Source organism: Pinus tabuliformis, chromosome 2_2 (assembly GCF_031772625.1).
Source record: "Pinus tabuliformis cultivar Carrire ecotype Pingquan chromosome 2_2, CPIR1, whole genome shotgun sequence".
Taxonomy (NCBI): domain Eukaryota; kingdom Viridiplantae; phylum Streptophyta; class Pinopsida; order Pinales; family Pinaceae; genus Pinus; species Pinus tabuliformis.
The window spans coordinates 1,291,596,037-1,291,618,603 of NC_142300.1; positions in this window are offsets into that span (position 1 = coordinate 1,291,596,037).

Here is a 22,567-nt window from a genome sequence, read left to right on the forward strand (position 1 = left end):
TTCTTTGCTTTTCTGCTCAATGGTAGGTATAGATCTTTCTGATACAGATAATCATCCATTTGCATCTTCCACAGTGGGAAGTTTTGGCCGTTAAATTTCTCGACCGTGAACTTACCATCTTTCGCCATTTCTCCCACTCAAACGAGGAACCCTTCTTTCCTGTGAGTTTATCAACCAAATAGACCTTTGACTCTTATACCAGTTGTTAGAAAAATTATATATATGACAGAGAAATGCATGACATATAATATGCGGAAAAATACAAACACATAAAACCAGAGAGACACAGATATACATGGTTCACCCAGTTTGGGCTACGTCCACCTCGAACAACCAGTCCTTCCTTTCTATTATCTAGCAAAATGAAGAGACACAACCTATAGCAGATCTGCAGGAATATCCTCTATTTTCTCTCACAGTCTCACCTATCAGTTTCTCGCTTTCAGAATAACCCTCTATATCACAGCCTCAATACAATACCCTTGTACAAAGAGAGGGGTTTCCTTCTAAGGAAGAAAACCCTAAACTAAACATAAATTCTGCCGTCAGATCATCCGCCTAATGAACGGCCTAGATTGACTAGAAATTAATATACTTTCACAAGGCAATTTTACATCTGTTTTTAGCTTCGAGGGCACAACCCCCGAAACCCCCATCGAGGGACCGCTGGCCCCCGAACCCCCCAGTCGGGGGGGAGGGACAAGTCCCCCCTGCACCCCCCCGCATGGAGGGGTGTACAATCTTCCTGGGGTATACATCCGGTTGAAACACAAATACCTCTAAATAATCATGCTCCACACCCAACAGATTTTGTTGGGGACATTATTCTTGGAGAGCAACAACATACAAGATTATGGGGGGAGGATTTTATTGGCCCACATTGTTCTTACAAGTAGGGGCAAAGGTCAGAGGTTGTGTTCCTTGTCAAATTTTTGCTGGTAAACAAAAATTAGCAGCTCTTCCACTCATTCCATCAATAGTTCCAAAACCTTTTACTCAATGGCGATTAGATTTTGTTGGAGAGATTCACCCCACTTCAAGTAATCAGCATAGATGGATCCTCACTACAACGGACTACTTCATTAGATGGGTGGAAGCAATTCCAGTTAGAAATTCTATTGATTCAGTAGTAATTAAGTTTATTGAGGAGAATATCTTATCTAGATTTGGTTGCCCAACTCAAATTGTCACAAATAATGCAGCAGCTTTTTCTAGTTTTAAAATGATTGACTTTTGCTAGAAATATCAGATTCTGCTACATCATTCAACTCCATATTACCCTCAAGGTAATGGCCTTACAGTGTCATCCAACAAAAGCCTGGTAAATGTAATAAAAAAGACTCTAGCTAATCATAAGAAGAGTTGGGATTCACATTTGATTTGTGCATTATGGGCAAACAGAATTACTCCGAAGAGATCAACTGGAAAATCTCCATTTCAATTAGTCTATGGAAAAGATGCAATCTTCCCTACCAATTTGGCCTTCCCTGTTTTAAAATTCTTGCAGGATTCAACAGATGTACCTAATGATTTATTAAGAAGGATAAATCAGATTATTGAACTCAATGAGAACAGAGATGAAGTTCAATACAAATTGAAGAGATATCATAATAAGATGAAGGTCCTATTTGATAGAAGAGCCAGGGAAAGGGACTTTAAGGAAGGTGATCTAGTTCTAATATGGGATGCCAGGAGAGAAGAGAAAGGAAAGCACGGAAAATTTGACAATCTATGGTTTGGACCTTTAGCAATTACTGAAGTGAAGGGTAACAACACTTTTGTGCTGCAGAATCTTGAGGGGCTATATTCCACTTAGTCTATAAATGGAAGGTTTCTCAAACATTACATTCAGTACTGAGAAGTTGAAATAGTTTTCATTGTAAATAATCCAATTTTATTTTACTTTTCAAGATGTCAGTGTGATTTTCTTACAGCAAGGACTCCATAGCCCAAGGAGAAGGCACATGGATCTGCAGGTTCTCTGCATTCTACAGGAGAAAGTAGTCCCCAGATGGAGCCAATGTTGTAGCATTTTTTGGTTTTGATAAGATAGAATATTTGAAAAAATGTGAAGTTAGGATATGGACATAATAATAGTGAATAAAATGTTTTAAAAAAATATATCTTGATGATGATGTCCATATCAAAGAAAATGTTAGGTTAGATGTCCTAAAAAATAAAGACAAAAAGAAAATGTTAGGTTAGAAATAAAAGAAAACAAATAAACTTTGAAAGTGAGCAAGTCTAAATGCCACTACTATGTTTCTGCAAAATAATGGTTGTGTGCAGCTTGTCTTAAATGCCACAACCCATGACAGTCAAATAGTTTAATCTTGACTACTTCATGCTTTAAAATTGATGTTATAGTTAGAGAATAAAGACCTGGACAAACTGATTAATCTTGGTAGATCAGTAGTTAGGTCGAGAATAATAAGGTGCTCATCAGTTTGGATGTTATAAGACTAGATTTAGATAGTTTGCTTCTGTAAAATAAAAAGAAAGGAAAAGGGTTTTCTAGCTTAAATGCACCCACTAAGTGAAGAAAAAATGATAGGATAAGCGAAGGGTAAGTAGAAGAAAGGTTTCATAAGTTTGATTACTGATTGGACAAAATGTACATTTATCATGTTTTTGTGCCCATGAGGCAATTACACAAAGCAAATGAAGGTCTACAAGATCAATTAATTAGCTTCTCATTCATCCCCATTCATCCCTATATTTACTAATTTCCCCTTCCTACATTCATACATTCATATTCATCCATTTTCCATAAAAACCCCTTTTCCTAAGGTCAAAACACTTTTTGCCTAGGAAAAGTTAAAACCTCATGTAAAATCCCTTTTACCATGTTAAATCCCATTTTACCCAAAAAACCCACAAAAAGGTGTTTAGCCTAAGTATTGATGCATATATGAAAAGAAAATAACTTATTAAAAAGGAATTATACTTATTCTATTTCCGCTCATATTTCCTATATTTCCCTTTTCCGCCTATATTTCCCCTTTTTGCTTATATTTTCACTTTCCGCTCATATTTTCATGTTAACGCTAACTATAGTATTAAAACACTAAAATTCCATTTTCCCGTATATTTTAACTCCCTTTATTAAATACCCTGAAACCTTTAGTTTTATTATAAAACTATATATTTAATCAAACAACACATTGGCAGATTGCAAGCCTTTTAAACATGCATCCACTCTTCTCCGACTGTGATATGCAATGCACAATGGTCCCGGACCTGACGCAATATATATTACAGTTCATGCCGTATCACACCTGCCTCCATCGCAAGTCCCGAATAATAGAAATACCCTCCGTCATTGTGATCTCCAATTGCGATGGGAACTCGGACCTAACGCAATATTATTCATGTTCTATTTCCATATCATGTCTGGCCCTTATTTTTTTCCTTTGCGATCGGCCTTCCTCCGCTAAACTGCGATTGCAATATGCGATTAGCCCGGACCCGATTATCTGCCCGAGTTCATAAAATTTCAAGTCCGCCATATCTGTTTTGCAAAGGTTTTCTTTGTTAAATCGTTTTTATGATTTTAACGAAGAATTAACCTTAACCTCCATTTAACCAATAAATCTCAGTTCTAACCCATAATAAAGACATTTCCACCATAATTGATTGTTGGTTCCCTCCGTACTTCTCCTTCGCTCCACCACCGTCCGATCTAAGGCCTTCAAATCCAACGGCCCTCAGCAATTTCCGGTTCGCTCTCTGTACGGGCAATACCCACCCGAAAGGTGGTATTCCACCGTCCTCCATTTCTATGTGTCAGCCTTTAAAACATATCGGGTGAACCCTTTCTAAAACCGCCCACACCTTATAAGCGGTGCAATGAAAACCACCTCCCTTATAACGACAAAATGACCACTATTCACCTTGCACCATAATTCAAAAAATGAACTGTTTTTCCATTTAAAAGCAAAAAACGCCACTTTCCTCTGTTTTTCCTGTTTTACACAGAAAAGCCTCCATAAGCCTCTGTGACAAGAAAAGCCATTGTTTTACCTTCCGATACATTCTGGACTCCTTCCAATATCCTTTTAAGCTCAAAAAGCCATTGACAACCGTCTCTATCACCTGTGTTTTTCTTATCAGTTTCTCTGTTTTGCACGTAAAGCTTTTGTTCAAGGTTTACTAAGAAAAATCTTGTATACAGTTTGAAGACAAATATGGAGATCATATCAAATTACTTTACCATGTGACATAAATTCTAAAAGGATTTAATGTTGAAAAACACAATGAAAACCTCAAATGCACTGTAAAGGTAAAAAGAAACAGTAAAGGTTACTCAATAGGGTTAAAGGAGATTCACAGAGTTTAAAGAGTATCAGATGAAAGATCAAATGAAGGAGTCAACCAACGCAAAGGATTCAAACAATCTAGTAGCTTAAAGGGTAAAATATCAAACAACAAAGCCAACACAACCTAAATAAAAGGGACAACAAGAAGCAGCTCAATAACTGCCCCTATCTTCTTACATGAAGATCATTCCTTTCCTAGAATAAATCTTAAACAGTTTTAGGATATTTTATTAGTCTCATTATTGTATAAATAACTCTCTTCTTGAGTTATTATGGGTTTGAAGTTCAAGTTTCATAGTTCATTGCTTGTTAAGTTGTGACTATTTATTCTACTTTGAACCTGGAAGCCACCTTTGAAGGAAGCTTTTCTAGACACTTGATGTGCTCAGTCTTTTTGGAACCTTAATATAAAGCAGAGGATTCTAAATTTGGTTTTACACAGTTTGTGTTATCCTATAAGTTTTCCAGTTGTCAATCATTATGTTTTTCTTCATATTCTTATGACTTATAGAGATATCTAGGTAGGAAGAATTGTGTCACAATTTATTCCTATAAGCTCCTGAAATGATCATCTATTAAGAGAGTGGATTAATGAAATGTATGTTTATCTAATCCCCTCTAATCAATAAATCATCAGCATCTTGTGTAAGCTTAATTATACTGCACTAGACCTTTGGATCGTAGTTTAGAAGGTTTTCCTACTTATGATTGTTCTGTTTTACAGTCTGGAAATTGTGATAATCATATTATATGTTGTCTTCTTCTCGCCACTATTTTGATCTATATCACTGTGTAAATTCTTATAGCAGCCCTTTTTTGAGATATTAATATAACCCAAAGGATTAATTACTTCAATTATACATCTATTTTCATTCATTGGTTTTCCAAAACTAGAACCAAAAACCCCAAAACAATTATTTTAGATTCTCTGGCATTGGTAGCTGACCTACTACTATCTCAGAGGTACAACACTGGACATAGGGGAGCTTCTCATCCCATGTGCGTGGATGCTTTGAGTTGTAAATGCACAAAATGTGTACGATCATCTTGTTGACAACCTCTGTTTGGCCATCATTTTGGGGATGGAAATTTTTGGACTTAGCGAGTTTGGTGTCCAACATCGACTAGAGAATAGACCAAAATGTATCGAGGAACCTCCTATCCTGATTGAAGATAACAGACTGTGGGGTCCCAAAGTGTAACCACACTCATTCAAAGAAGATTTTAGCAGTGGATTCTGCTACGATATTCTTCTAGCAGGCTGCCATAATGGGCATCTTCGAGAATCTATCGACGACCACAAAAACACAGTCGTTTCCATGCTTAGTAGAAGGAAGGCCCGACATGTAATCCATGGAGATGGATTCCCAAGGTCGACTAGGGGTAGGAAATGGAGTATAGAGGTCTTGCTTCTTGATGCTTGGTTTGTCAATGGCATAAGTGGTGTAGGATTTGATGTAATTTCTGACATCTTGTCGAAGATTCAGCCAATAGAAATACTTCTACAGTACTACCACTATTTTCTTGACCCCAAAATGCCCAGTCGCTTGACTTTAGTGCGCTTCCCAAATCATCTTCATGTGCTCGCTTGAAGGAACATAAAGGTGTCCCAGGTGGCATAATAGGGCATCCTGGAGGTGAAATTCTAGAACTTGCTGACCCTTCAAGAGTGTCTGGTATGTGTGGCCAAATTTTGGGTCACTTTTTTAGAGAAGTGGCCAATCAGAAGTCTTGTGCCCACAAGAGTTGAGCACAGTGGTTAACGCCATAATCGATGGTCGGCTGAGGTAGTCTACAACATTATTGGTGTTGACCTTCTTATACTTGATATTCAAATGCAACTGTTGCAGGTATGTGGACCACTTTTGATGGCAATTATTCTGTAACTTCCCTTGCATCTGTATGAACTACAGGGGTCAGTGGTCTCTATGGATGATCGTTTCCTTCCCCAAAATTTAATGGTTCCATTGTTGGCAGGCCTGCAAAATGGAATACATCTCTTTGTCATAAGTGGGATACTTTTGGGCTATGTATGAAAGTGTCTCACTATGATATGCAACTGGATACCCCTGTTGAGTAAGGTTGCCCCAATAGCATAGTTAGAGGCATCTGTCTCGATCTAAAATGGTTATTGCAAGTCTGGTAATGTGAGTACTGGTGTAGAGAAGAGGCGATGTTTCAACTCTATGAATGCCTTCTGTTGAGATTCAAACCAAAATAATTTTTTTTTCGCTCCTTCCTTGGTGACTTGACTCAAGGGCCAAGTGATATGACAGAATCCCAACACGAACCTATGGTAGAAATTGGCAAGACCCAGAAAGCTGCGGAGCTCTCTTAGAGTGGTTGGGGCTGGCTAATGCCAAATGACTTGGATCTTGGCTAGATCCACATGCACCCCCCATTCATCAATAATGTATCCTAGATACTGAACCTTGGTCATGCCAAAAGTGCATTTCTCCAAATTGGCACACAACTTGTGTTGTCATAGTGTTTGGAGAACCTGTCGGATGTGCTGGAGGTGTTGTTCCCAACTTCGGCTGAAGATCAGGATGTCATCAATGTAGGTTTTAAGCGTGTACAAAAACTACCTACATACGAATTCTAAAACACAGAAAATAAACAATGTAAGATCATAACACATAAAACACATATACACAGAGATTTTCTCCTGCATTCCAAAACCGGGACTACCAACTTTATTTTTCAGTATGTTCCTTTCAATGTTACAATAGATATTTATACATGCTGAAGCATCCAATACCATGGACCGAAAACCATTGCATCCAAAACCATGGACCAAAAACATTTGCGTCCAAAACCATGTGCGAAAATCATGCACAAAACCATAGGTAGGTCCGCCCAACCTAATATAGCGTCCAAAAACCAAAATTTTCTAGGGCGCTGCCCTGGAACCCATAGAGGGGGGTTACCTGCACCACTCAAACCCCCTATGACTCCCCCGCTATGCAATCGACGCAACAAAGGGGGGCCTCTAACCCCCCGGTCAACTACATGGGCTAGTCGTGGAAAGAATATAACACAACCCCACAATCAAAGTATACCACTACAAATGATTTGGTGAATGGCCACAAGATGTCATCCATCAGCCTCATGAAGGTTTCTGGAGCATTCATTAACCCGAAAGGCATAACTAACCATTCGAAAAGACTCTCCTTGGCTTTGAACACATTCTTCCACACATCGGAGGGTTTGATTGGTACCTGGTGATATCCAGACTTCAAGTTGATCTTGCTAAAATATGTTTTCCCCCTTGATTTGGTCCAGAAGGTCATCAATTCATGGAATCGGGTACCTATTCTGAACAATGATCTTGTTCAATGCCTGATAGTCAATACAAACTCTCCAAGTCCCATCCTTCTTTTGTACCAACATGATCGAGCTCCCACAAGGTGATGAACCTGACCGGATGTGACCTTTTTGCAGCAGCTCCTGAATATGCCTCTTGATCTTTTCGTTCTCCCGAATAGAGCGCCGATATATTGTTCCATTTGGAAACGACATACCTGGGGTTAGATCGATGGAGTTCTTGACCTGACAGTGTAGAGGCACCCCTGCGGGGGAGGTGAAGATGTCCTTGTACTCCTCCACGACCTTTTCCATTTTTTTTTGTTGTGTGGAGGGGCCCTAAGGGTGTATCATCTAGAAAACAAATTTTCTAGTTTTGGAAATGAGCTTACTGCATTGTTTGTAGTAACCAAAGAGATGACAGTAGGCGGTGCTACCTCCGGTATCTTGTACAACTTATTTCCCAAGGTAACAATAACATCACGAGGCCTTGACTCATACACAACATGTCGCTTCCACAAGTATGGGTGGCCTAATAATAAATCACAAACATCAAGGGGAGAAACGTCATAGAATACCTCATCCATGAAGGGCTTGATGCTAGATGGAAGGCACCACTGTTGGCTCACGCAAAGATCCCATCCTTGCTGAAGCCACCTGACAGTGTATGGTTGTGGGTTTGTCTTGGTCGATAAGCCCAGACGCTTCACAAGATCTACTGAAATGAGGATATTCTGGCTCCCACTATCAAAAATGAACTGTAGCGGGGAACCCTTTACCCACTTATGGGAGTGGAAGAGGCGCTCCTCCTCCTCTCAATCTTCGGGTTCCTCTTCTGGATCTTCGTGGTGGCAATGATGGCATTGAGCTCTGCATCGATAATCTGCTTCCCATTGTCATTCCCCTTGTCGGGTTCTGACCCAGAGTCGGAACATGCATCTGATTCTAAAGCCTTCAGCTTAGCCACCAGTCACTGCTTGGTCCGACACTCACTTTTGTTGTGAGTGGAGCTCTTATGGAACTCACACCACTTTCCCGTGTCCTTCTTCAGCTTCATGATGTTGTTATTTGCTTACAGATTTGGAGATTTTTCCTAGGTCACCCTGCCTTGGATTTGTCCTTTTTTCTATAATTTGGGGGCACATTTCCCTTGCTTCAGATTTGTAGATCCAAAGTCTCGCTTCTTCTGTTTAAACTTCTGCTCAATCTTAATGGTGTATCGGTATGTCGTGCCGAGCAAGGAGATGTCCAAGAACTCCATCTCATCGTGGATGTACCTATGCATGTAGCTGTGGTACTTGAGTACCAAATGTTTCTCTCAATAGTTGATACCCAACTTCGTGTGAAGGGTATTAAAAAAATTGGTAAACTCTGACACATCTTGGTCCCTTCCCTACCGCAGCGTTGTCTATTTTATGTATTTATCCTCATAGCTCCTGACAGGGTAGTACTACTCCTTGATGGCATCCCAGAATGAGTTCCAAGTGGGTGTGGATGAAAACAACTAGGTCGTACTTTCATCCTTCTGCTCACAATAGGTTTCCCACTAGTCCTTAACGTGGGGGGCAGCATTTAGAAGAGCAAAAGTAATATTTTCTCGGCTACAAAAATCATGAACAGAAAAATATCCTTCTAGCAGATTTAACCATTTATCTACGGCATCTGCATCTATTTGGCCCTAAAATATGGGAATGTCAAAGTTTACTTGTACCTTAAAAGGAGTGGATCCTCTAGAGTGGTTGTTGGATGTGGATGCACTGTCGGTGGGAAACCGTTGAAGGATCTGGGCAAAGTTATCCATCATCGCGTTCCTTTGTTTCTCGAGGGCCTCCTCAAGCAATATTTTGATAGGATCTCCTGCCCCCTTATCTTTCTTTTCTTCCCCCATGGGTGGTCATTGAGGTTTGTGAGGCTGATCTTGCAAAGGTTCAACCAGATCAAGCCCTAACTCCTTCTATCTCGACCTTGCTGGGGACATGCAAGGAAAGACAGAGAAAGAGAAAACTGCTATGATACCACTGATCCAGATTTAAAAGGTAACGCAACAAATTACATATATAACCATAAATACAAATATGCAGTAGAAATAAAACTTCATTTCATTAATATCAAATATTGAAATGTGCTTATAAATAGAATGGAAATAAGACTAGCTTGGGCGATGTTAGCTTATCTCTGAGAAGAGATGTGGCAGCTACATGCCTATGAATAGTGTTACAATGAGGCTCAAAGGCCTATTTATTATTAAGAAAGAATGGTAAACCATAAACATCCAAAAACCTAACCCTAGGAGATGAAGCGCAAAACTATGGGCTCCGTTTCGGTAAATTGGTACATCAACGTCCCGGGGTCATAACCTTGGCATATGATGTTTGTTCGACACACACAATAACTCGTTAGAAGGATCTATCTGAGGACTACAACTTTTGAATGACCAACATCAATCAATGACCCATGCTGGTCCCAGTTTTCCCAAAAAACGTCGTTTAGGGCCTCAATATGGCTCCGGAAGTTCAGGACCCAAAAAACTGCCAAAAATAATAAATTATGCTACAAATAAGGAAACTAAAAAATTGACAGAAACAATGGTGGGGGTCCAAATGGAATAGGCAAGTCACAAACAATATCCACCTGGATCACCACAGTTATGGGTTAACCATACAAAACCATTCTCTTCATTGGCTCATATTCAACATAAGCTTCTAAGGAGGGAACTTGACACAATGGGATCACTGCTTTCTAAGGGGGATGATTGATCCGAATGGGAAGTTCTATCCACCCATGATATTTACCCATGGTACTGAATTATGTAGCTCAATAAGTCACCAAAAATACTATAAATAATGGGCCTCAACTTTCAAAAGGACAAATGTTTCTAGCATGATGTAGTTGTAAAGGTTTTCCTCATTTAATAAGGAGTTATCTTTCTTCTCATAGGTTGTGATGAATTCAATGTGTTTGTTTTTTTAGCAATTTTTTTTTGAGAATAGTTTTAGAAAATATTTTTTGACTGCTCTCCTCTCTGTTGGCATTCAAGCCTCCTATATCTTAGCCTACAAGATCTAGATCAATTGTTTATGGTTTTCTTATAGCATATTATCTATCTCTTATTCTTAATTTATTCTTCATTACATTATTTAAATTTAAATTTGGTGTTGGAAACCTTTGAGCACTACTAGGAGGGGGGGTGAATTAGTAGTGTGACCTTCTGATAATTTTTTTCTTTTTATTAATTCTCAATTATGTCACACATAAGTTTACAACTAGTCATTAAACATGTGCATCACATAACATAAATAAAACCATAAGCAACAATTTAAACAATAAGCATGCACACATGAAACACAAGATTTCTGGTGGAAACCCTTTCAGGAGAAAAACCACCCTGGTTGTTGCTGCTTTGCTATGAGTTTCTATTATATCAAACAATTGATCTTTTACATAGTTTATTGACTCCCATCAACATGGAGACTCGACCTCATAAACATAACGCCAACACCCATTAGCTAGGATACTCGATACTACGAGATCAACTCAAAATACTTTGTTCTCTACCAATCTTTATGGACTACCATCTGTTGAATTCCACCACAATCAGTCGATCCTCACCCAACTATGATTGGACTGTGCAACCACCATTGGATTGAGAAACTTCTTCCTTTCGTTGAAGCTTCTCTATCACTACTCCACCTCCATGAAGTCACTACTCCTCAGCACCATGTAGACCTCCTTTTAACTATTTTCAAAATGGATCCCAAGACACTATGCTCAATAAGAAATCATCTATACATACATGCTCTCAGTAGCAAGATCTCATCATCAAATCAATATAAAAACAATGCACAAATATGTGCTCTCTAATAGAAAAACTTTGTCAACACAAATCTCAATATCAGACCCTCACAAAAATAGAATGTTGTATACTAGATATAACATCATAAGACACATGGCTATGTGTTACATGTATCAATATCCCTTGCAAAACAAGTGGGAAAATCACCATCAAAATATCTACCAAGCAGCACACACAACTCATCAAATCAAACTCAACTCCAGTAGCTCCAACTATGATCTATATTAAATCATTCTTTACATCTACTCATTATTTAGTAATTAGCACTCATGGAATGAAGCATATATGATCTACTTAATATCTAAAGCATATGTAGAAATTCTGCAAATTCTCTACAAATCTCGCTCTAAGACCATGTAGAAAATCTCACTATAGATTAACCTGATAATGCAATATAAATCAAAGAAAAATACTATAACCTAATTATACTATCAAAGTTTGTTTTTCAGAAGCTTAAAGATCGAGCTGAACAATATAACCAGAAGAAGAAGAATCAATGCACAATACATATGAAAATACTTTGGGGAAAGCCTCAGCTAAAAATCCCACCATATGTATTATCATACAAGGTGGAAATACATAGGAATTATACAAATCCTTAGCTCTCACAACTAGCCAGCTCTCAATACAATTCTCACAGATGCTCACAGGTAATCCTGGCTTCTCACAAGCCTTTCTCGTTGCCCTCCAAGCTCCTATTTTCTTGCGCAGTTCCTCTGGGATGATCTTCTTCAACCAAGTGGAAAACCTCTTCTACCCAGTGGATGATCACTCTCACACACTGTCAGAACTGCGCAATCCTCAAGGAAATAGTCCTTCTACATGCATGATTTTTTTTTATAGGAAAACACATGAAACTGATAGTACATTGTCCTTGACATTTAGCTCAACTGGGTCTTTCTTAGAATACACATGCATGAGTTTCTGATGAGGGAATATTTAGTTAACTAGAGTACACTAGTTGAGTGCATGCATGCATCAACTGACTGTTAACTCTTTATTAGTTCCTCAAATAGTTTGGAACTAATTTAACTGGACTTAAATCAATAAATTGAGTTAACTAATTACAACTCAAATATAACTCAATCTTATCTTCTTAATTTAAGTGATAACACTCACATGACTTCAGAAAGACTTCTAACTTGAATTGCTCCAACTAATTAAGTCAAAATAAAATTATTTCCAAGTAGTGTTAATACTAAATTCGATTTTAATTCACAATTTAATTCAAGGACAAATTAAATTGGAATATTCTTATTGCCACATTTCAACACTCCCTCTCAATAAGAAAGGGAATATCTACCACCCCAATCTTGTCTCTATGGAACTCGAATTTACATTTTGATAATGCCTTTATCAAAATGTCAGCATCTTTCTCCTATGTCGAAATATACTACAGCAACATGATCCTCCTCGCTACATAGTCTCTGAGATGATGATACCATATTTCGATGTGCTTGGACCTATCATGAAATACTGGATTCTCAGAGAGTTTGATACAACTCTGATTATCACAATAGATCACACTTGGATCCATCCTCTCATCAAACAAACCAACTAGGATTTTCCATCCAGATGGCCTCACATGCTGCCTGACTTGCAGCCATGTATTCTGCCTCTGCCGAGCTAAGTGCAACCAACCTCTACTTCCTACTGTACCAAAAAACGGCCACTGACATAAGGTTGAAAATCCCTCCTGATGTGCTCTTTCGATCAATGGACTCCCTGCCCAATCTACATCAGTGAAGCCCTATAGCTTCACTCCCTCTATTTGTTTGTAGCATAATCAATACTGAGATGTGCCTCTGAGGTATCTCAATACATGATTTTCTGCCTTCCAAAACATCTTTGTAGGCTGAAGCATCGCTTGACTCAGTTGGTTCACCGCATAGCACAAATCTTGTCGTGTGTTCACTAAGTACATCAGTGAACCCACAAGCTGCCTGTACACATTAGCCTCTACCACTTCTCTTGAGGTAGCATCCTCCATCCTCCAGTTACCTGCTAGAGGAGTCTGCATGGGCTTGCACTTCTCCATGTGGAATATCCTGAGTATCTCGTTGGAATACTTTCCCTGAGACACAAACAACTCCCCATCCTTCTGCCACACTTCCATGCCAAGGAAGTAATGCATGAGACCCATGTCTTTCATCTCAAATTCTCTTGCAAGGTCCTCCTTACAAGACACGATCAACTAATCATCACCAGTCAATATGAGATCATCAACATAAGGTACAATGATCAACAACTTACCTTCCACCATGATGTGGTAGAGGTTCACATCTGCTTCACTCTTTGTGAAGCTCAACCCGGTGAAGTAGTTGTCTATCCTGGTGTACCAAGCACGAGGTGCTTGGTTCAGCCCATACAACGCTTTCTTGAGTCGGCACACATGCGACTCATGATCGAAGGTCTCAAAACCTTCTGGCTACTCTATGTACACCTCTTCCTCAATCTCGCCATTGAAGAATGCAGTCTTCACATCCATCTGATGGATCTTCCAACCCATCTGTGTTGATAGTGCTAACATAGATCTGGTAGATGAGTACCTTGCGACAGGAGAAAAAGTCTCATCATAGTCAATCCCCTCTGTTGGAGAGGTAAATCCCCTCTATGGATAGAGGTGATCCCTACTAGCCCAGCAAGGGTCTAGCAACAATCAGTCAATGCTACTACGCATGTTCCTAATTGCAATTAAACAAGAGGTAAAAAGCACCTACTTGGATTCCAGCGCTGTTGTTTGACGAAGAGATGCCGCCTTCGCTCCTTCGCTTTGGCTGGTCACGATCCTCCGCGATCTCCGCGAATAGATACCTGCACACATGAAGAGGAAACAAACACAAGCGTGAAATCTAATAAAAGCAACCATACATCAGTCAGAAAAGATGTAATTTACATTTAACCATTGCATAGACAAATGAGAATGGAACAATAATAGCAGTCATCTATTATTAATCAAACAGAGAAGAGTACAACCAAATGTTCTGACGTCGGTAACCTTCTCAGGAGGGGCTGGTCAGCAAGTGTCTCAAGCATTCACCTTTGGAAATGATTCTCCCAAGACAAGCAACTCTCTCTCACACACAAGCAACACAAAACAACCTTCCCTAAGCAATCAATCACTTCCACACCTAGCACACCAAATATCTATAGTAGCAGCAATCTGAGCACTATAAGCTCTATACAATCCAAGCTATTCCAAACTAGCTGCTCATGGTAATGGTGGAGGTTTATATAGGAGAAGAAGCCTCCTAAAAGGGTGGAAGGATGAGCTTATCCTCAAGGGAAGTGGTTGCAAAGGGTCGAACAGACATGCCATAGAAGGGAGTCGATATTCACAAGGCCAACAACCAAGCCTGGAGTTATCTGGAAGGCTGGCTGTTGGAACAAATTCGCCCAAACAGGATCAGCGCAGATTATAAGGTAACTGACGCGCTGACGTCGCCATGTCATAATGTAAAAGGCCATGTCAGCACGGGTAGGTACACAGAGGGGCTGCGCTGGTCATGAAATTTCGATCAGCGCGGGAAAGGCGTGTGCTTCCGTGCTGACAGCGCCCTCAGTCTGTTATAAAGCGCCAGTCATCGCGGATATTTGAGAAACAGACGCGCTGATGAGGAAAACTTTGGAAAAGTGGGTTTTGGGTCAATTCAGAAGGCATGAACTTGATTATTGTGAATTCTTGACACAGTAGGGTGACTGACAGGGAGACAGTGACAAATTACTGTGTAACAGATGCCCCCTAAAGCATGAAGACCGAGAGAGTGGGAGGGGTGAAATGGTTTACAACACTCGCCGAACTGGAACACCACCAGGAAGGACCGAATATCTCTGATAATCAAGTACATGCAGTCTAGGCATGGGCGCAGCCATCCGAAAGACATGCGAAAAAGGTCTGTGGAATGGACGCAGCCACCCAGCTAAAGAGACCAAAATAATGATAAGGTATGGTCGCAGCCATCCATGAAGACTCAGGTATGGGCGCAGCCATCCACCAATGAGTCATGTAATGATCATCCACAAAATCGCAACCTGGACCATAACAGACAGGGATCCAGGGTCTTGCGCTCCGTCCCGATCCGAACAAAGTACAAGTCCAAGCATGTGAATACATGAGCTGAAGTCGAACATGCATGAACATCGTCTGATTACCAGCCAATGAGGAAAACTGTTAACAGACGCGAGAGGTACCACCAATAATGACAATGGTCTTCAAGGTACTATAGGTACAATCCGCGGCGTGTGAATCAATGAGCTGGTGTCGAACACCCACGGAATCATTCGATCAGAGGCCAATGATGTAAACCTCGCGTCGAACATGAAGAACCTGCCATCAGGGCATGCAGGCTCTAAGGCACCTGAAGGGAGTCTCTAAGTCACCTTCCCGGATAATGAGCTGAAGTCGACAGGAAGTGACCTTGATCGAAGGTAGGCCATAATGATTCCCACATCAGCGACACGAGACAGAGGTAAAATGATTTGTGTGAGATAGCAGATGAGGTTGTATTATTGCAGAGGTCAACTTCTCTTGAACATACCGGCGACACGACAGTGGATTTGGCAGTATTTGACATCAAATGAGCAGAGGGTATGATGACGGCGGCAATGAGCAAATGAGAGGTCAAATAGGATAACCCATACCCACGGAGGTCAATTGTGAAACAACATGAGAAAGCCCCACCCGACACGAATGCAGACCAGTGCCATGTTCAAGAGCGACATACTGCCGACGCAACGATTGCAGTTCCATTTTCCCCACCATTTCTGGCAGGTACCCCGGTTATTTTTGGATGACAAGCTTGACGGGGATAGCATATGCTTGAAGAGTGTCATTTCTACAATGCCCGATGTCATCAAGTGTTTAACGAGCCTGACAAAGGAAAAACTCGGCGTCTTTTCTTATTTAGAGAGTCTGAAAAGACAGCAGAAAAGGAGACTCCAGGGGGGTCCTTTTTCGTACAGTTGTGTCTTCCGAGCCCGAAAAAGTATAAAACAATGCTTGGAAGAACCGCCTGACCATTACGATCGAGGAGTACTTTTCGTAAATAGTGCCTTCGACCTGAAAAAGTAAAAAAGCGGTCGGAAACACGTCGTTTTAGAGCCGATATCGAGTGTGAAACGACAAACACCCGGCAATCTTTTTAAGTTACACGATCGAAAAAGAGCTTAAAACGACCGCCTCTCGTTCCCTTTAATGAGCTGAAAGGAAGCTCGGCCATATTTTCTTGTTTCATGTTGGAAAAGAGTTCAAAGATGACATTTTTTAGACCAAGTGGTTTTTGGACCATTATGATGTCACCTACTCTAAGGACCTGCACAATAAAAATACCCGCATAAATCCGTTCGATATGTTAAAAAAACACATTGAAACATGTATGAGAAGTGCTATATCCATGGTAAAGGCATGACAAAACCCACATTTGTAAAATCTATAGCTAATTGAGCCATTTTTACTATAAATAGAAGGGTAAATAGTCATTTTTACCATTGTTACCATATTGAGCCTTTGAGAACGTCGTGAAGCTGAGAAGTTGACGGAGCAAATTCTTCCTCGTGCGGGCACCATTCGTCGAACGGCTTGCTCCAGGTAGGTTCCCCTTGCCATGCGCTCTCTTTTGAGTCCTCTTTTGAGCATTTTGACGGTGGGATTGGCCCAATTGAGCAATTTTTTGAGCCATGGGTGCGCTCTCAGTCAGCGCGGGTTTCCCGCTCGGGACCGCGCTGACCGATTAAAAATACACGTACCAACTTTGCGGTCAGCGCGGAAAACCCGTGTTCTTCCACGCTGACCTGAAGAAAATACAAAGCGCTGCCATGGTCGGCACGGCTGTTTTAAAAACAGCCGCGCTGGCGCTGTTAAATTTCATTTTTTAAGTTTTGGACGTAAAAATTTTACTCGCCAGCGCTTCTAATTATTTTAATGCTCATGCAGGACGCAATGGCCTTTCAGTGGCAAGAGAGGGCTCACGATGTTGAAGATATAGCCGTTTTTGCAAGTGCGGATTGCCGAAATACCATGCAGGCGTGTGGATTCATGAAATTCTTCCTCACTCCACGTCTGAGAGCTCAGCATGATCTACTTGAGTTCCTGATCAGGGCATGGAACCCGATAGATGGTAAGTTTACCATCCGAGGCAAAGATATCAAGTTCGACCATATGGACATTTATTTTCTGACTGGATTTTCCCGTCGGGGAGAGAGGCCTATCATAGAAGGGCAACGTCCCAGCGGCGAGACCCTTGACCAGCTCATGGCTCGAGTATGTCCAGAGGCTGTCAAATCGCGAAGTGGGAAGGTAGCGATTCCCACAGTGACGGATATAGTCCTTCGCACCATCCTTTTTATGGTAACCCGGGCAGCGGGAAGCTTGGCCAACCATGAGGCCTCGAAGACCCACCTATTGTTAGCTCTCGAGTGCCTACAGCCTACTGTGTTTGACTGGGCCACAGCGGTGACCAACAGCATGAAGAGACAACTCAGCAACTTTCGTCGCGGGGAGACGAAACAGTTTGGCTACGGGTCGCTCTTACTCCCACTCATTCTGGAGCGGGTGCCAGCCATGCAGCTGCAGACTATGGCAGTAGATCCACCTAGAGGTCCGCGGGAGACGAGGGCCACTCGATGGGCGCGCATCATGCCGCACAGAGGTGGTGGCTGTCCAGCTGCTTGGGGAGTGTTCTTTCGAGAGTGGTTGGACCAGCAGATCATTTTCGTGGAGGACTGGCCATACGCTGGTATGGACTTCCGCAACGATCCTGATATGGTACTGCCCGCGGGAGATCACTGGGATGATGGAGGTATGACACTTGATTTTTGAGTTTTTTAATGTTTTTTGATTTTTTATGTACATGTCTTGATAAATGTCACGGTGCGCAGATGTGGGACCCGTTAGACCCATCGGCCTAGCCCCAGAGGCACGGAGAGAGGGGCAAGGAGCTGGAGCCCTGGCCCTAGTCCCTCCAGGAGTTGATACTTCAGAGGCGATAGCTCGCAACCTTGAGGGTTTGCTGGAGGGTGTGCCGGACTACCAGGGAGTCGAGGAGGTTCCCATAGAGCACCAGATCCACACAGTGGGGGTGGCACCCAGGGTGCACCACTTGTTGAGGCGAGTGGCACGAGCAGCTGTGTGCTACAGAGAGCACAACCCAGCACAGTAGTCGCCTAGGTTTCCTTTTGATATTTTTGAGAGACGTATGTCTCGAATGTATGGAGAACAGTGACTCTTATTTTTTGACACATACACTTATTTTTGAGCGCCTTAGTGCAGCACACAAAACACACTAAACACGCGTATGTACACACTAAGTGCACGAAGTCATGCACACAAAACACACTAAACACGCGTATGTACACACTGAGTGCACGAAGTCATGCATAATATTTCTTCAGATACAGCCCGTTGCGGGGCTTGTCAAGAGGATTTCCTTCGTAATCAATCAACTCATATGCGCCCTTTTGTAAAACTCTTTCACGATATAGGGACCTAGCCACATGGATTCGAGTTTTCCTGCCCCCAGCTTATCTTTAGCTTGATCGTAGAGCAGTACTAGATCTCCCTCAACGAAGGAACGAGGATGAATGTTCTGGTCAAAGTGAGCTTTGACTCTTTTCTTTTGCGCTTCGATAGCCAGAGAAGCTAAACGACGAGTCTCGTCTAACCGTTCTAGGTACAGAAGCCGTTCCTCCACCGGAGTGGTGTTGGGAAGCAACTCGACAGCTAATTTCAACGAAGGAATCTCGCATTCGACAGGAAGGGTGGCCTCCAGTCCATAAACCAACTGAAATGGAGTGAAGCCGGTGGCGTCCTTCACAGAAGTCTGGTAGGCCCACAAGGCTGGGAACAGCATCAGATGCCAATTAGACTTGTGTGTATTGATGGTGCGTTGAAGCATAGTGATCAAAACTTTGTTCACGGCTTCGACTTGACCGTTAGATTGTGGATAGTACGGTGTCGAACTATCTTGACGCAAGCCTAGTTGGGTCATTAGTTCCGTCATCATGTGATTACGGAAATGCTTTTCGTGATCCGTGACAATAGCCTGAGGGACTCCGAAACGAGTAATAACATGATTGAATAAAAACTGCGCTGCTGTGTAACCATCTTCGTTCAATGTAGGCATCGCTTCGGCCCACTTGGTGAAATAATCCACGGCAACGATAATGTACCCATGCCCCCCAGCCGAACGAGGGTTACAGGACGTGTAATCGATGCCCCATTTGGCAAATGGACCTACGGTGACAACAGGGTGCAGTGGTGCAACAGGTGCACGCATCTTCCGGTGGTAAACCTGGCATTCATGACATGCACGTACAGCAAGGATGCAACCCTTGAAGATGGAAGGCCAGAAATAACCAACACGGACGATCTTCTGGGTGGTAGCATATCCGGACATATGGCCGCCACAAGCGCTGGAGTGGCAGTCATTCAACACCCGCTCAGCCTCCTCGAGAGTCAAGCATCGGCGGAGAACGGAATCAACGCCGAGGCGGTACAGGGTATCGCCCAAAATGCGGTAGGGTTGAACTTGGTGACGAATTCGCCGTCGAGCATCTTTCGATACATTTGGATGGAAAGAAGACGTCTGTAAATATACGATAATGTCCCCGTACCACGGGTCGAGGATGCTGATGAGAAACAATGTTTCATCCGGAATATGCTCCTCCGAGCGAGATGGTGCAGAGTGAGATGGTAAGGAACAGAGCAGTTCAGCAAAGACCATAGATTTCTTAGACTTGGCCGCAGTGAATTCCAAGTCGAACTCTTGGAGGATTACAATCCACATCGAGTATTTGCCCCCCAACAGCTGACGCGACAAAATGTAGGTCATGGGGTTGCAATCAGAGATCACGGTCGTTGTGCGCAACAAGATATAATGCCGGAATCGTTGGATGGCGCAGACAGCGGCCAATGCCAACTTCTCGACATATGCGTAGCGAGTTTCCGTATCCAGAAGGTTGCGGCTAAGATAATAGATAACGTGCTCGGTGCCGGCATCATCGTCCTGCACTAGAACCATGCCGATGGTGGTGTCAGCGGCAGCAAGATAGAGAGTGTAGTCACGGTGGTAATTCGGAGGTCTTAAGAGCGGAGCTGAGACAAGAAGGTCTTTAAGGCGCTCGAAAGATTCCTGGGCGATAGCATCCCAACGAAAGGGTGTGTCTCGCTTTAACAACCGTGTGAAACCCTTAGCCACCTCGGCATAATTCGGAATGAATCGTCTGAGAAAATTAGCTTTGCCCTGCAAGCTCTGCAATTGCTGCAAAGAGGCAGGGGGAGGAAGATTCAAAATGGCCTCGACTTTGAGGGGATCCAGACGGATGCCTTCCCGGGAGACGATGAACCCGAGTAGTCGGCCAGATTCTACGCAGAAGACACACTTATGCGGATTGAGTCGAATACGGTAGTGTCGACAGCGGAGAAAGATTTCGCGTAGATGAGATGGGTGGTCTTGACGTTTAGCTGAATGAGCTGGGAGGTCATCCAGGTAAGGCTGTACGATGTGTCGAATATCATGGAAAGCATACGACATCGCACGCTGGAAAGTGGCACCGACATTTTTGAGACCGAAAGGTAGCTTCTTATAAGCGAAGGTGCCCCAAGGACAAATGAAAGTTGTCTTATGCTGGTCTGCAGGGGCTATGCTGATCTGGTTATAACCAGAGAAGCCGTCCATAAACGAATAAATCTCACTTCCTACGCAGTCATCAATAAGCTGATCAATAAAAGGCGTAGGAAAGTTATCTTTTGGACATGCACGATTGATATCGCGGTAATCAACACAGACCCGGATAGTGCCCTGCTTTTTATTCACAGGGACTATATTGGATACCCACTCCGTGAGGGGAATGGCATAGATGAAACCAGCTCGAAGAAGCTTTTCAACTTTGGCCTTGATGGCTGCAGCCTTTCGAGGGTGCACTGGACGTAAGCGCTGACGAACAGGCTTAGCGCCTGGATAAGTAGGTATTTCGTGCACCACAATACTAGGGTCAATGCCGAGAATTTCCTCGTAAGGCCATGCGAAGACATCACGAAATTCACGAAATAAAGCGGTATAAAGTTGAACTTCCTCAGGAGTGCATGTGACTCCAATAAAAATATTCTCGAAAATCCCTGGTTTCAAAGAGATGTCGATAGGCTGGGTCTGCGTGATGTTACCCATATTGCCTTCCGAAGACACTTGATATAGCTGAATAGGTGTTTGGAGAGGCGGAGACGGGACACATGAAGCAAACCGCTCGAGACATGCGACCATTTCCGAATGCGGAGGGAGAAACGAAGAGCGATGGTGGTGATCTAACCAAGGGAGCTCCTCGAGAGACATAGTCTCAATGATAGCCTCATCGGAGGGAAATGATTCCTTCAGGGGATCTGAAGTGGCCTCATCTCCCAACCAAGGGAAGTGATCATATGAATCGGGAACACTGCTTAGAAATGCAGGTTCAGGAGGGGGAGCCGATGCAGCAACAATCTCGATGTAGTTGAGCTCGGCAGGGCTCAATGGCATCATATCACCCCAAGAGTCTTCCTGATTCAAGGGAGGAAGAACCCATGGATCAGAACGCACTGAAATCATGTTAACAGGGGTGAGATTCGGAGGTGGGAGGGGAAAGACTCCCATTAAGGAGGGATCTTTGAATAATCCAGCACCCACACTCACTAACGACTTTGAGGTATGCTCCACGAATGGCACATTTCCTTCAGAAGAGGAAGCAAAAAAGGACAGCTGGTCCACCGTGACGATTCTTCCTTGATGGGGGAAGCGGACGACACGAAACAAGGAGGAAGCCACGGCTTGCATGGCGTATGTCCAGCTTCGTCCAAGGAGGAGGTTGTAAGTGAGATTAGCGTCAACAACTTCAACCTCTACTTCTACGGTTTTCCCTTCTAAAGAGATATGCAATCGTGGGAGGATACCATATGGACGAGATTCTCTTCCATCGAAAGCTTCCAGGGTCGTAGGAGACTGGCTCAGAGCAGGAGAACCAATAGCCTTCCAGCAAGCAACTGACATGATGCAGGTTGAGGCACCTTCATCAATGACTGTACGATGGATCGTTTTGCCGTTGATGAGGACTTGTATAAGGA